Source organism: Carassius auratus, unplaced genomic scaffold (assembly GCF_003368295.1).
Source record: "Carassius auratus strain Wakin unplaced genomic scaffold, ASM336829v1 scaf_tig00017499, whole genome shotgun sequence".
NCBI classification, from domain to species: domain Eukaryota; kingdom Metazoa; phylum Chordata; class Actinopteri; order Cypriniformes; family Cyprinidae; genus Carassius; species Carassius auratus.
In genome coordinates, this window is record NW_020524791.1 from 386572 (window position 1) to 403270 (window position 16699).

The 16699-nt window shown below is 31.0% G+C and overlaps 1 long non-coding RNA gene across 1 annotated transcript in view; it reads left to right on the forward strand.

Moving 5' to 3' along the window:
• The first annotated feature begins 954 nt into the window (after nucleotides 1-954).
• Nucleotides 955-16699, forward strand: part of LOC113075708 (uncharacterized) — a 60223-nt gene continuing 44478 nt past the window's right edge. The window contains exon 1 of the long non-coding RNA XR_003281021.1: nucleotides 955-1042. This is a non-coding gene — a long non-coding RNA (uncharacterized LOC113075708). The remainder of the gene's footprint in view (nucleotides 1043-16699) is intronic.

Here is a 16699-nt window from a genome sequence, read left to right on the forward strand (position 1 = left end):
TAGTCTATTCTTAATCTAGATGGAATGCTAAAGAAATCGTTAAAGTTAGTTAAAAATAAAAAGAAATTTTGTGTTCACAAAATGTATATATATATATATATATATATATATATATATATATATATATATATATATATATATATATACATATATATATATTGAATGTCTAATTAGGAAAAAGGAAGTAATATGCTGTTTGCTTTTTCTTATTTTTATTTTTTTATTTACTTATTTTTTTATTTTTTTATTTTTTTATTTGCTGTTGTTGTTATGATTTGTCATTTTGTCTAAAGGTGTGATATTTGTATTGTTTAATATTGCAGTTGTATGTTGATTTGCTGGAATTAATGTTTGTAAGTCATTTATCTAAATAAAAAAAATAAAAAAAATAATTATAAAGTTCATTGTCGTTATTTCATTCATGCTTCAGACACCGGTCACGCTGACAGTGTTCCCATAGCGCCCTCTAGAGGATGCAGCGTCTCTTTCCCTATTCTCAGGGAATACCTTTTAAATAAACAGGGATTTTTGACTTTCTGCACAATATTTTTTTTACTTTTGGTGAGATTTGAGTACCATGTAACTACCTTGTTTTCTTTTTCTTTTTTATCAGATGCCTGACTTTTGTTTTGCTGCTTGTCTTGCCTGGTGAGAATGTGCAACAAATAATAATTATTTGTAAAAATAAGGATTGGTGACATTAATAATATTAATAAATACTACATTAGCATCAATATTGTGTTGTGATTTGAACACTGTTTTTATTTGTAGGTGCTACTTCTATAACTGTGTTGGGACGAAAGGGTGGCAGTATTATCCTGATGTGTAGTTTGGCAAACAGAGAGGATTTAACTGCTGTTCTGAAATTTGGGTCCAAAATTGCTTATGGTTTTAGTCAGGATTTGCATTTCAGTGGTCGTGTGCACAAGAGTGGGAGTTGTGACCTCTATCTGCATGACCATTGATGCTGGAAGATATGTTTTAGAAGTGTTTGCCAATGGTAAACTACTTGACAGCTTCACTCACGACGTCCATGTTGTAGGTAAGCTAGTTTAAATATTGATTTTTAGGGCTGTATGATTGACAAAAAATAATATCTTCATATTTTCTGGGATTTTATCGATAACGATAATTAGATGATATTTTGCTGATTGTGTTATTGTGTTGGTGACTTGTATTGAAGCCCATTTCCGCAACTGAATAAAAATTAAAAAAAGGTTATTGCTTCTTTATCTCACAATTATTTCCTCACAACTGCAAGATAAAAACTCTCAATTCTGGCTTTTTTTCTCGCAATCGTGATTTTATATAACGCTATTCTGATTTTTTTCTTAGAATTGATATAAACTCGCAATTGTGTGTTATATGGTCAAAATTGTGAGTTTTTATCTGGAAGTCTTGATTTTTATTTCTCTGAATTGCAAGTTTATATCTCACAATTATGATTGCAATTACAATTGCGAGTTTGTATAACACAATTATGAGAAAAAAAGTCAGGGTTGTGAGATAAAAAAAAAATTGATGCAAAAAATTGCAATGCAGAGAAAACACGGAAGCTACCTGAAGTTGCATTTACTGACTAATGCAGGACATGAATGCATTTAACCTGCAATTACAAATGCATCAATCATGTTTTGATATATCAAACATAAAACTTTAAATATTGATATTTTTAATTATTTAATTAATAAAATATACCTTGAATGTGAAATTAAAAACGCCAGTAGGTGGGAGCTAATCACTGTTAAAAAGTGAGTCATTACGATTGAACTGAATTATTTAAAGGTTGATTCATTCAGGAATGAAACACCTCATTGCTCATTGCAAAAGAGCGCTGTGGCTGTGTTTGCAGTGATTTTTTTGTTGTTGTCGAAATAGCGCAAAAACAGGAAATATGATGTCTAAAACTTAAGCATCTTAATTAACTGCTGTAAAAAAAACTATATCACATTTGTAATCATGCTGATTTTTGGAGCGTATTTGTTTTGTTACTCTTCATGTGAAAATGATAAACAAGACTATATGTAGTGGTATAAATAGCCTATATACATTTTCTGCCCCCAATATATTTTTAATTTTGTGACTATTCTAAATGTAGTTAAAGTGCAATGAAATTACACTCTATGCATGTGCACTAGTCTAGACTTCACGTAATGAATACATGCACCATCTTGAAGCGTTCTGAAACAAAAAAAGAATGTTTTTGCAAAATACTTGATAATGTCAAATGGCACATAGTTAAAAAAGCAATTACGATGTTATTGTAGACGATATATACCACACACCCCTATTATGGCAAGCCAAATTAACTTTTATTCATTCGCAGGATATGTATTCTTGATATCAACAATTCAATTTTCACTAGTAACAATGTTAATTTTTGATATCAACAATTACATTTCCACTAGTAACAATGCTAATTCTTGATATCAACAATTACCTTTCCACTAGTAACAATGCTAATTCTTGATATCAGGAATTATATTTCAACTAGTAACAATGTTAATTCTTGATATCAATTATTTTTAACCTGGGAATGCCAATAGGCAAGCCAAATTAACTTTTATTCATTCGCAGGATATGTATTTTTGATATCAACAATTCAATTTTCACTAGTCAAAATGTTAATTCTTGATATCAGGAATTAGATTTCTACTAGTAACAATTGCTATTTTTGATATCAACAATTCAATTTCCACTAGTAACAATGTTAATTCTTGATATCAGGAATTGTATTTTCACTAGTTAAATGTCACCATAGACTTCCATTCAAATTTAATTGTTGATATCAAGAATTGCTTTCTTACTAGTTGAAATTCCGATTTCACATATCAGAAATACAATTCTTACTAGTAAAGACCTTTATTTTTGATATCAGTAATCACATGGTTACTAGTAAAGACGTCTATTCTTGATATCAACAATTTAATTGTTGATATCAACAATTTAATTGTCACTAGTGACAATGTTCATTTCTGATATCATGAATGTGATTGTTACTAGTAAGAAAGCCATTTTAGATATCAGAAATTATATTGATATCAGAAATTATTTTTCAGATATCAAAAATAACAATTGTAACATGTTGAAATACATTTACTGATATCAAGAATTAACATTTCAACTAGTAACAACTAAATTGTTGATATCAAGAATTCACATTGTTACTAGTAACAAAGTAATTATTGATATCAACAAAGGCAGTTGATATCTGAAATCGTCCTTGCAACTAGTGAAAATAGAATTACTGATATCTTAAATAACATTTTAACTAGTAAAAATACTTTTACAGATATGTAGAAATGCCATTTTTACATGTAAGAATAGCTATGGTAATGAGATCATGAATATTAATGAGATTTTCGACACTCCTCCTTTTTCAGCATTTGCCAAAGATGGCAGAAGAACGTCCACGTGCAGAAACGGCTCCTCTTTTATTTATTTTTGTCAGTGAAACTTGAAAAATTATATTATGGCCGGATTCATTTGTAAAAAAAATTGTTAATTGTAAAAAAAAACAAACAAAAAAAAACATTTATGCTGTTTCCTTTTATTGGCCACCAAGTCCTTCGGATAATTAAAGGAAAAGTGAACAAGGCATTAATTTAGTTTTATAAATAACTTCATGTCGCTTTTTCAGGTGTTTATTTTTGTTTTTATTACACTTTCTTCTGATACATCAAATAAAAAACACATCTAAAGGAAAAAATATAACAGATAACAATGCATCATACAAACGGTTTACTGGACTTTTTTTTTTTTTTTTTTTTTTGAAGGAATAATTTTTTATATAACATGTTATCCGGTTCTTGAAGCATCGGTGGACAAGAGGAATGGTAAATATATGTATACTGTTATACAAGCTGTATACTCACTACTTTACATTGTAGCAAAGTATCATTTCTTCAGGTACTGTCATATTAAAAGCTATAATAAAAATACGAAACGTGAGAGGTGTACTCAAAGCCAGTCAGGCCATCAGTCCCTACAATCTGTAATGCAAGACTCTAGAAAAAGAATAGCACTTATTTTTGTTACACCCACAATCTATACAGGTGTTCCGGTAATTCTTTAAAGTTAAAGTAATGCACAGAACCGATTAAACAAGGTACAATTCACAATGACGGTGAGAAAAAAAAAAAAAACATGTTTTATTAAAATAATCATTCTAAATAATTCATACATGACAAACAGCTGAAAACGATAATAAATACAAACACAACTGTATAAATAAAAGCGGAAAAAGATTAGAAACATGCACATCAGCACCACACTCTATTTAGCATAACACCGCCTGCAATAGGCTACTGGGTGAACTGGAATGTAGTAACATATTCCTAGTACACAGATTCCACATATTCCACATAGCCATTTCTCTCTAAATTGCTTTCGATATATAATCGAAAAAGTGTCTTAAATAAATGTTAAGTAATGTAACGTCATAAGTCTGATTGCAAATTTTAATCGATGTATTTCTAATGGATGCAATGCACACTAATGCTATTTAATTTGAAATTAAATGCCATCCAAACGGTAACTTTCCGGAGCTCCTACAACTAGCCCTAACCTTACCCAATATCCATGTTATTTTTCACTTTTCGATAATTTCGTTGAGTTTTATTGAAAATACATGCCTTTCCGATGTGATACGGGACGTGAAAAGGATAAAGAAAGAGCTCGGCAAAAGGCGGAATCGAACCCAGGTCCGTCGCGTCAAAAAGTACATGTTTGGCGCTTAACCTTCTGCGCCACAGAAAACGATAATATTCTAATGTCTTTTAACACATTTGACAAACACTACCCTACGTTTGTAGGTGGAGTCAAATCGTCCCTGTCGAAATAAAAACAAAATAATTATTAAAAATAGCCTACAGGAGCGTTTTATTTTCATAAGAGGGCAATCGAATGTGCCCATTCTCTTTTGTGCTCTGTATCTTGAAGTTTATCCGCCATAAACATTCATAAAAGGTTGCACTCGTCATTAAATTATGCACATATCCAAAAAGGAGTTCATTGCTATGCACATATCCAAAAAGGAATTCATGATAACTAAAATAACAATTTTTACTAGTGAAAATGTAATTTTAACATGTAACAATTAAGTTAAAGATATCAAGAATTATGTGTATTACTAGTTGCAATTTCATTTTTGATATGATAAACGCATTTTTGCATTTCTGATGACGTCTTTTGTGATATCAAGAATACGTGTCGTTACTAGTGGAAATATGGGAGGCCCTTTCAGCATAAAAACGTCCCAGCGTTACTCGTCGTAATTATATTTTTACTAGTAACAATTCAATTAAAGAGCTCTATAATTTAATTTTTACTAGTAACAATTACAATTATAGAGCTCTATAATTCAATTTTTACTAGTAACAATTATGATTGTAGAGCTCTCTAATTGAATTATAGAGCTCTGCAATTGTATTCTTACTAGTAACAACTGAATTAAAGAGCTCTATAATTCAATTTTTACTAGTAACAATTCCAATTAGAGAGCTCTACAATTCATTTATTACTAGTAAGAATACAATTGCAGAGCTCTGTAATTCAGTTGTTACTAGTAATAATCCAATTGCAGAGCTCTGCAATTCCACTAGAGAGCTCTCTAATTCAATTGTTACTAGTAAAAACTGAATTATAGAGCTCTCTAATTGTAATTGTTACTAGTAAAAACTGAATTAGAGAGCTCTTTAATTCAATTCTTACTAGTAACAATTCCAATTACAGAGCTCTATAATTGTATTATTACTAGTAGAAACTCCTATTCATGAGATGCAAAACAGATTGCAGATATCCCGCCTACAACAGTGCATTTCAAAATAAAAGCCCTGTAGCGTGGTTCTAAAGTATCCTGAAATATTTTACAGACTTAGGTAACATTAATCATGTTCACATTAAAGCAAAATTAAGATGATGCCTGAGATGAATATTTACAGTGTTTAGAATTGATATGCAATAATAGAATGATTGTGTTTGTTGTTTAGTAAAAATAGAAAACATTAGGCCAAATAGTCTTAAACTTTGTTATAAATTGTGACTCGAGGTTAAATCTAGCCTAAAGTTTTTACAAAGTTTTTTTTTTTCTTCTTCTTTTTTTCTCCAGGTTGCAATATTGTTTTATATTTTGCCTTCAAATAAGCTTATGCCTGTTGTGGTTGCATGTGTTTGTTGTTAAGTAAAATGAACAAGAGAACACTGAGGAATTCTGACTGTGCATTTAACTCTTTTGTATATATAAAAATATATATTATCGTTAGTCTCATATCATAATTGATAAAAGTTATATTTCAATGTTTTTGGTAAACAAGAAAAAAAATTGTTTTTAGAAATCACATTGTTATTTTTTATTGATATTATAACAGTACATTCAACCAGATGTGTGAACAAGTATGCAAAAAGAAAAAGATCCATCATTAAATTGCCTAACCAATAAAAGTGACTTAGGCAGAATATGCCATGACTTTCTCTTACATATAAAATGCAAACATAACAAAAGTAGTTTTACTCTCCTAATTGTAACCAAGATGTGTAACTTGTGAACCCTAACCAAGTTGTTTCTTATTAATGTCTAACCTTAACCACTGTTTTCCTTTTCTACCCTTAATCGAAGTTCCACTTAGGTGCTGTGCAAACATAACCAAAGTTTTTTTATTCTCCTAAATATAACCAAGATGTGTAATTTGTCCTGACGGCAGTAATGGGATGGGACTGTAGGCAGTCCAGAGAGCCATTCTTTCAGGAAGGTCTGGTCAACATCTGATATGGGCACACATGGGCCAGTCTTGTTGATCTCGGGTTTACACGGATCAGTTTTGGATTTTAACCATGATCCGATGGTTCTGGGGGCGATGCAAAGTGTTGAACAGAAAAGATTCTTACACACAGGTAGTTTACGTCTATCTGCCAGTTGCAGGTAGTATAATAGGGACGTTGTCTCCCTTAAGACGCTTCTCCTTTATCAGCTCTTGCTTCACATATCTGGCCTTGGGTGCCTATGACGTTGAACAGCAGAAGTTTCAAGTACATCTCCTGCATCTCCTTCACTGACAGCTCCTTGAGCTGTGTCTGTATCACTACCATTATCTGGGCTGTCATCTTTCTCAGGTCTATAGTCCTCATCCAAGACAGTGTCATCGATTTCACTATTTGACGATAAATCAGGATCTGATTCTGCTCTGGAGGCTTTACTGGCCGTTTCCTCTTCTATCTGTTGCCCCATGTCTACGCCATTACCTTCTTTCTCAGGTCTGCTCTCATCTAAATCCTCCAACTCCACTACATGGGTATCAACTTTATTTCCTGACATTAAAACAGAAAATGGAGTGCTGTTGAGTATTTTAACTCATTAAATCATGTTAAATTCATAGGTCCACTGCAAAAAAAAAAAAAAAAAAAAAAAAAAAAATCTAAATCTTACCATATACTTCTTATGTCTAGTCAAAATGTCTAATTTATATAAAAAACTATTTTTCTTTTTTATTTTACTATTTTTACTTTTATTTGCATTTAAAATAAAAAGTAAATGCTTGAAAAATTACTTCACTTTATTTTTTCCAGCATCTTTGCGTATCTGAACCCTTTCCAGCCGTGACTGTATGATTTTGAGATACATCCTTTCACATTGAGGACATTTGAGGGACTCAAACACAACTATTTAAAAAGATTCAAACATTCACTGATGCTCCAGAAGGAAACAAGATGCATTAAGAGCTGGGGGTGAAAACTTTTGGAATTTGAAGATCAAGGTAAATTGTACTTAATTTGTGTACCGGGAAACATACAAGTATCTTCTGTTGCTTAAGAAGGGCAGAACTAAATGGAAAACAATTATATTTCAACAAAATAAGAAAAATTTGGCCATCTTCATTGTGTTCAAAAGTTTTCACCCCCCAGCTCTTAATGCATCTTGTTTCTTTCTGGAGCATCAGTGAATGTTTGAATCTTTTTAAATAGTTTTGTTTGAGTCCCTCAAATGTCCTCAGTCTGAAAAGATGCATCTCAAAATCATAAAGTCACTGCTGGAAAGGGTTCAAATATGCAAACATACTGGAAAACTGAAGAATCTGCAGGACCTTAAAGATTTTTCTGAAGAACGTTGCTCAGTTTAACTGTTCAGAACAAACAAGGGACTCATGCACAACCATCACAAAACAGAAAGACAGTCGAGGATCATCAGGTAACAGAAGACAGTATATATAACTTTTGAGTGGGGTTATTTTAATAATTTCAGCAATTCTTTTGTCTTGTGGACTAAATGTTAATATCTTTTATGTACAATATCTTACTCAGGACAGTACTAAATAAAAAATAACATGCATTTAGTATGATCTCTCTTATTTTTTGAAAATTACTAATATTTTCACAGATTCTGCAAGGGGTGCCCAAACTTTCGATCCCCACTGTAAATGCATAAAAACTATCATATTGTATTATTTGTCTGATGATGTTCAATTATCAATCAATCCATCCATAACCAAGATAATTACTAGACGATTTTCATTATCATTATTATTACTATCATCATTATCATAGATTTTGGCCTTTATCATAGACTTTGGCCTTTTCAGAACTTGTACTATTATGATCATTATTATTATCAATATCATTATTATTATTATCATTACTATTACTATCATCATTATCATAGATTTTGGAATTTTATCATAGACCTTTCAGTGTCCCACATTATCACTAAAGAAAAATGAAATGTTGGGTTTAATTAAAAATATTATGTCAACAGGTTCCACACAATTTGTTTAACTAATCTCAACAAACAATAATTTAGTTCATTTAACAAAAGATGTTAAAGTAAACTAAATTAACAAACCTTAGTAGAATCAACAAACAACAATTCAGTTCATTGTACATGAAAGTTATAATTGATGATGATAAAGAAAAATGAATGATTCCACTTCAGAAACACTGCTCCCTTCAATAAGGATTTAATAAGACTATAACACCGAATCAGCAAATAAGAGTGCAGACTATCAATACAATTACACATCATTTCTTTATTAAGCTTCATCAAACAGACCACAAACACACGTTTGAAATGCAATGTTACATTTCCAACAATTTATTTGTGTGATTTCTTCTAAATTACATTAGAACAAGTTCATTAACTCAACTGGGAGCTGTTATTACTCAGGTACCTATCTAATGGTGCTACACTTCTGCAAGAGGGTGACAGAACAACAATTACCCATAATACACTGCAAAATCCTCAGCCAATGAGATTCAAGTCTGTATTGGTTTTATTAATCTGTTACTTTTATGCAACAGTTATGTTGGCTGAACAAATAATTTTTAAGTAAAGCTGACAATACACACTTTTTTGTTGAATGAACTAGACTAAATTAAGTTCACATTGTTAAAGTAAATTGGCAAAAGTGAAAGTAAATTTTTTTGAGTGTAGGAAGCACCAGATTGTTTTTAGACAACTTGCACTAAGAGCACTAATATGTCTATAATTTCTTTTATGAATGTGTTATCTGCATTTTCTCTTTTTATTTTGTTAGGAGACGTCCTGGGGTTTTTAAAATGGTATTGTGTTTGAATTTAATGTTTTGGCTACAAATCGCAGATATTGCAGACTGCTCAGCCCTGCCTCTCCACCGTGTACTTCGTCCATGTCAGCTGGGGGCGCCAAAATTTCCCGCCTGCCTGTTTATATACCCCAGTTGAATATGCATAAGGCACGATTAGCATAATGATATGTCACCGATTACAGAGCTCTGTAATGCAATTGTTACTAGTAAGAATTGCAATTGTAGAGCTCTGTAATTCAATTTGAACTAGTAATATTGCAATTACAGAGCTCTCTAATTCTAATTGTTACTAGTAAGAACTGAATTATGGAGCTCTGTAACTTAATTCTTACTAGTAACAATTCAATTAGAGAGCTCTGTAATTTAATTATAGAGCTCTATAATCAAATTGTTACTAGTAACAATTGAATTAGAGAGCTCTATAATTAAATTATTACTAGTAAGAATTGCAATTAGAGAGCTCTGCAATTGAATTCTTACTAGTAATAATTTGATTATAGAGCTCTATAAATGAATTACAGAGCTCTCTAATTGAATTGTTACTAGTAACAATTATGATTAGAGAGCTCTGTAATTCAATTGTTACTAGTAACAATTACGATTAGAGAGCTCTCTAATTCAATTGTTACTAGTAACAATTCAATTAGAGAGCTCTGTAATTCAATTATAGAGCTCTGCAATTACACATATCTTTAATGTGTATTTTTACTAGTAATAAATCAATTGAAGAGCTCTGTAATTCAATTGTTACTAGTAAGAATTCAATTAGAGAGCTCTATAATGGTAATTGTTACTAGTAATAATTCAATTAGAGAGCTCTATAATTGTAATTGTTACTAGTAAGAATTCAATTAGAGAGCTCTATAATTGTAATTGTTACTAGTAAGAATTCAATTAGAGAGCTCTATAATCATAATTGTTACTAGTAACAATTGAATTACAGAGCTCTATAATTGTAATTGTTACTAGTAACAATTCAATTAGAGAGCTCTATAATCCGAATTGTTACTAGTAACAATTGAATTGCAGAGCTCTATAATCAAAAATGAATGGAAGTCAATGGAGACATATGACTAGTAATAAATGAATTGTAGAGCTCTCTAATTGGAATTGTTACTAGTAACAATTGAATTAGAGAGCTCTATAATCATAATTGTTACTAGTAAAAATTCAATTAGAGAGCTCTATAATTGTAATTGTTACTAGTAAGAATTCAATTAGAGAGCTCTATAATTGTAATTGTTACTAGTAAGAATTCAATTAGAGAGCTCTATAATCATAATTGTTACTAGTAACAATTGAATTATAGAGCTCTATAATTGTAATTGTTACTAGTAGAAATTAAATTATAGAGCTCTTTAATTGAATTGTTACTAGTAAAAATATAATTACGACGAGTAACGCTGGAACGTTTTTTTGCTGAAACGGCCTCCCATAGAATTGTTACTAGTAACAATTGAATTAGAGAGCTCTCTAATCGTAATTGTTACTAGTAACAATTGAATTAGAGAGCTCTGTAATTCATTTATAGAGCTCTATAATCAAATTATTACTAGTAAGAATTCAATTGCAGAGCTCTCTAATTGCAATTCTTACTAGTAATAATTTAATTATAGAGCTCTCTAATTCAATTGTTACTAGTAACAATTTGATTAGAGAGCTCTATAATTAAATTACAGAGCTCTCTAATTGAATTGTTACTAGTAAGAATTAAGTTACAGAGCTCCATAATTCAGTTCTTACTAGTAACAATTAGAATTAGAGAGCTCTGTAATGGCAATATTACTATGGGAGGCCGTTTCAGCAAAAAAACGTTCCAGCGTTACTCGTCGTAATTATATTTTTACTAGTAACAATTCAATTAAAGAGCTCTATAATTTAATTTCTACTAGTAACAATTACAATTATAGAGCTCTATAATTCAATTGTTACTAGTAACAATTATGATTATAGAGCTCTCTAATTGAATTCTTACTAGTAACAATTACAATTATAGAGCTCTCTAATTGAATTCTTACTAGTAACAATTACAATTATAGAGCTCTCTAATTGAATTTTTACTAGTAACAATTATGATTATAGAGCTCTCTAATTCAATTGTTACTAGTAACAATTCCAATTAGAGAGCTCTACAATTCATTTATTACTAGTCATATGTCTCCATTGACTTCCATTCATTTTTAATTATAGAGCTCTGCAATTCAATTGTTACTAGTAACAATTCGGATTATAGAGCTCTCTAATTGAATTGTTACTAGTAACAATTACAATTATAGAGCTCTCTAATTCAATTGTTACTAGTAACAATTATGATTATAGAGCTCTCTAATTGAATTCTTACTAGTAACAATTACAATTATAGAGCTCTCTAATTGAATTCTTACTAGTAACAATTACAATTATAGAGCTCTCTAATTGAATTATTACTAGTAACAATTACCATTATAGAGCTCTCTAATTGAATTCTTACTAGTAACAATTGAATTACAGAGCTCTTCAATTGATTTATTACTAGTAAAAATACACATTAAAGATATGTGTAATTGCAGAGCTCTATAATTGAATTACAGAGCTCTCTAATTGAATTGTTACTAGTAACAATTGAATTAGAGAGCTCTCTAATCGTAATTGTTACTAGTAACAATTGAATTACAGAGCTCTCTAATCATAATTGTTACTAGTAACAATTCAATTAGAGAGCTCTGTAATTCATTTATAGAGCTCTATAATCAAATTATTACTAGTAAGAATTCAATTGCAGAGCTCTCTAATTGCAATTCTTACTAGTAATAATTTAATTATAGAGCTCTCTAATTCAATTGTTACTAGTAACAATTTGATTATAGAGCTCTATAATTAAATTACAGAGCTCTCTAATTGAATTGTTACTAGTAAGAATTAAGTTACAGAGCTCCATAATTCAGTTCTTACTAGTAACAATTAGAATTAGAGAGCTCTGTAATTGCAATATTACTAGTTCAAATTGAATTACAGAGCTCTACAATTGCAATTCTTACTAGTAACAATTGCATTACAGAGCTCTGTAATCGGTGACATATCATTATGCTAATCGTGCCTTATGCATATTCAACTGGGGTATATAAACAGGCAGGAGGGAAATTTTGGCGCCCCCAGCTGACATGGACGAAGTACACGGTGGAGAGGCAGGGCTGAGCAGTCTGCAATATCTGCGATTTGTAGCCAAAACATTAAATTCAAACACAATACCATTTTAAAAACCCCAGGACGTCTCCTAACAAAATAAAAAGAGAAAATGCAGATAACACATTCATAAAAGAAATTATAGACATATTAGTGCTCTTAGTGCAAGTTGTCTAAAAACAATCTGGTGCTTCCTACACTCAAAAAAATTTACTTTCACTTTTGCCAATTTACTTTAACAATGTGAACTTAATTTAGTCTAGTTCATTCAACAAAAAAGTGTGTATTGTCAGCTTTACTTAAAAATTATTTGTTCAGCCAACATAACTGTTGCATAAAAGTAACAGATTAATAAAACCAATACAGACTTGAATCTCATTGGCTGAGGATTTTGCAGTGTATTATGGGTAATTGTTGTTCTGTCACCCTCTTGCAGAAGTGTAGCACCATTAGATAGGTACCTGAGTAATAACAGATCACAGTTAAGTTAATGAACTTGTTCTAATGTAATTTAGAAGAAATCACACAAATAAATTGTTGGAAATGTAACATTGCATTTCAAACGTGTGTTTGTGGTCTGTTTGATGAAGCTTAATAAAGAAATGATGTGTAATTGTATTGATAGTCTGCACTCTTATTTGTTGATTCGGTGTTATAGTCTTATTAAATCCTTATTGAAGGGAGCAGTGTTTCTGAAGTGGAATCATTAATTTTTCTTTGTCATCATCAATTATAACTTTCATGTACAATGAACTGAATTGTTGTTTGTTGATTCTACTAAGGTTTGTTAATTTAGTTTACTTTAACATCTTTTGTTAAATGAACTAAATTATTGTTTGTTGAGATTAGTTAAACAAATTGTGTGGAACCTGTTGACATAATATTTTTAATTAAACCCAACATTTCATTTTTCTTTAGTGATAATGTGGGACACTGAAAGGTCTATGATAAAATTCCAAAATCTATGATAATGATGATAGTAATAGTAATGATAATAATAATAATGATATTGATAATAATAATGATCATAATAGTACAAGTTCTGAAAAGGCCAAAGTCTATGATAAAGGCCAAAATCTATGATAATGATGATAGTAATAATAATGATAATGAAAATCGTCTAGTAATTATCTTGGTTATGGATGGATTGATTGATAATTGAACATCAGACAAATAATACAATATGATAGTTTTTATGCATTTACAGTGGGGATCGAAAGTTTGGGCACCCCTTGCAGAATCTGTGAAAATATTAGTAATTTTCAAAAAATAAGAGAGATCATACTAAATGCGTGTTATTTTTTATTTAGTACTGTCCTGAGTAAGATATTGTACATAAAAGATATTAACATTTAGTCCACAAGACAAAAGAATTGCTGAAATTATTAAAATAACCCCACTCAAAAGTTATATATACTGTCTTCTGTTACCTGATGATCCTCGACTGTCTTTCTGTTTTGTGATGGTTGTGCATGAGTCCCTTGTTTGTTCTGAACAGTTAAACTGAGCAACGTTCTTCAGAAAAATCTTTAAGGTCCTGCAGATTCTTCAGTTTTCCAGTATGTTTGCATATTTGAACCCTTTCCAGCAGTGACTTTATGATTTTGAGATGCATCTTTTCAGACTGAGGACATTTGAGGGACTCAAACAAAACTATTTAAAAAGATTCAAACATTCACTGATGCTCCAGAAGGAAACAAGATGCATTAAGAGCTGGGGGGTGAAAACTTTTGAACACAATGAAGATGGCCAAATTTTTCTTATTTTGTTGAAATATAATTGTTTTCCATTTAGTTCTGCCCTTCGTAAGCAACAGAAGATACTTGTATGTTTCCCGGTACACAAATTAAGTACAATTTACCTTGATCTTCAAATTCCAAAAGTTTTCACCCCCAGCTCTTAATGCATCTTGTTTCCTTCTGGAGCATCAGTGAATGTTTGAATCTTTTTAAATAGTTGTGTTTGAGTCCCTCAAATGTCCTCAATGTGAAAGGATGTATCTCAAAATCATACAGTCACGGCTGGAAAGGGTTCAGATACGCAAAGATGCTGGAAAAAATAAAGTGAAGTAATTTTTCAAGCATTTACTTTTTATTTTAAATGCAAATAAAAGTAAAAATAGTAAAATAAAAAAGAAAAATAGTTTTTTATATAAATTAGACATTTTGACTAGACATAAGAAGTATATGGTAAGATTTAGATTTTTTTTTTTTTTTTTTTTTTTTTTTGCAGTGGACCTATGAATTTAACATGATTTAATGAGTTAAAATACTCAACAGCACTCCATTTTCTGTTTTAATGTCAGGAAATAAAGTTGATACCCATGTAGTGGAGTTGGAGGATTAAGATGAGAGCAGACCTGAGAAAGAAGGTAATGGCGTAGACATGGGGCAACAGATAGAAGAGGAAACGGCCAGTAAAGCCTCCAGAGCAGAATCAGATCCTGATTTATCGTCAAATAGTGAAATCGATGACACTGTCTTGGATGAGGACTATAGACCTGAGAAAGATGACAGCCCAGATAATGGTAGTGATACAGACACAGCTCAAGGAGCTGTCAGTGAAGGAGATGCAGTAGATGTACTAGAAACTTCTGCTGTTCAACGTCATAGGCACCCAAGGCCAGATATGTGAAGCAAGAGCTGATAAAGGAGAAGCGTCTTAAGGGAGACAACGTCCCTATTATACTACCTGCAACTGGCAGATAGACGTAAACTACCTGTGTGTAAGAATCTTTTCTGTTCAACACTTTGCATCGCCCCCAGAACCATCGGATCATGGTTAAAATCCAAAACTGATCCGTGTAAACCCAAGATCAACAAGACTGGCCCATGTGTGCCCATATCAGATGTTGACCAGACCTTCCTGAAAGAATGGCTCTCTGGACTGCCTACAGTCCCATCCCATTACTGCCGTCAGGACAAATTACACATCTTGGTTATATTTAGGAGAATAAAAAAACTTTGGTTATGTTTGCACAGCACCTAAGTGGAACTTCGATTAAGGGTAGAAAAGGAAAACAGTGGTTAAGGTTAGACATTAATAAGAAACAACTTGGTTAGGGTTCACAAGTTACACATCTTGGTTACAATTAGGAGAGTAAAACAAGTTTTGTTATGTTTGCATTTTATATGTAAGAGAAAGTCATGGCATATTCTGCCTAAGTCACTTTTATTGGTTAGGCAATTTAATGATGGATCTTTTTCTTTTTGCATACTTGTTCACACATCTGGTTGAATGTACTGTTATAATATCAATAAAAAATAACAATGTGATTTCTAAAAACAATTTTTTTTCTTGTTTACCAAAAACATTGAAATATAACTTTTATCAATTATGATATGAGACTAACGATAATATATATTTTTATATATACAAAAGAGTTAAATGCACAGTCAGAATTCCTCAGTGTTCTCTTGTTCATTTTACTTAACAACAAACACATGCAACCACAACAGGCATAAGCTTATTTGAAGGCAAAATATAAAACAATATTGCAACCTGGAGAAAAAAAGAAGAAAAAAAAAAAAAAACTTTGTAAAAACTTTAGGCTAGATTTAACCTCGAGTCACAATTTATAACAAAGTTTAAGACTATTTGGCCTAATGTTTTCTATTTTACTAAACAACAAACACAATCATTCTATTATTGCATATCAATTCTAAACACTGTAAATATTCATCTCAGGCATCATCTTAATTTTGCTTTAATGTGAACATGATTAATGTTACCTAAGTCTGTAAAATATTTCAGGATACTTTAGAACCACGCTACAGGGCTTTTATTTTGAAATGCACTGTTGTAGGCGGGATATCTGCAATCTGTTTTGCATCTCATGAATAGGAGTTTCTACTAGTAATAATACAATTATAGAGCTCTGTAATTGGAATTGTTACTAGTAAGAATTGAATTAAAGAGCTCTCTAATTCAGTTTTTACTAGTAACAATTACAATTAGAGAGCTCTATAATTCAGTTTTTACTA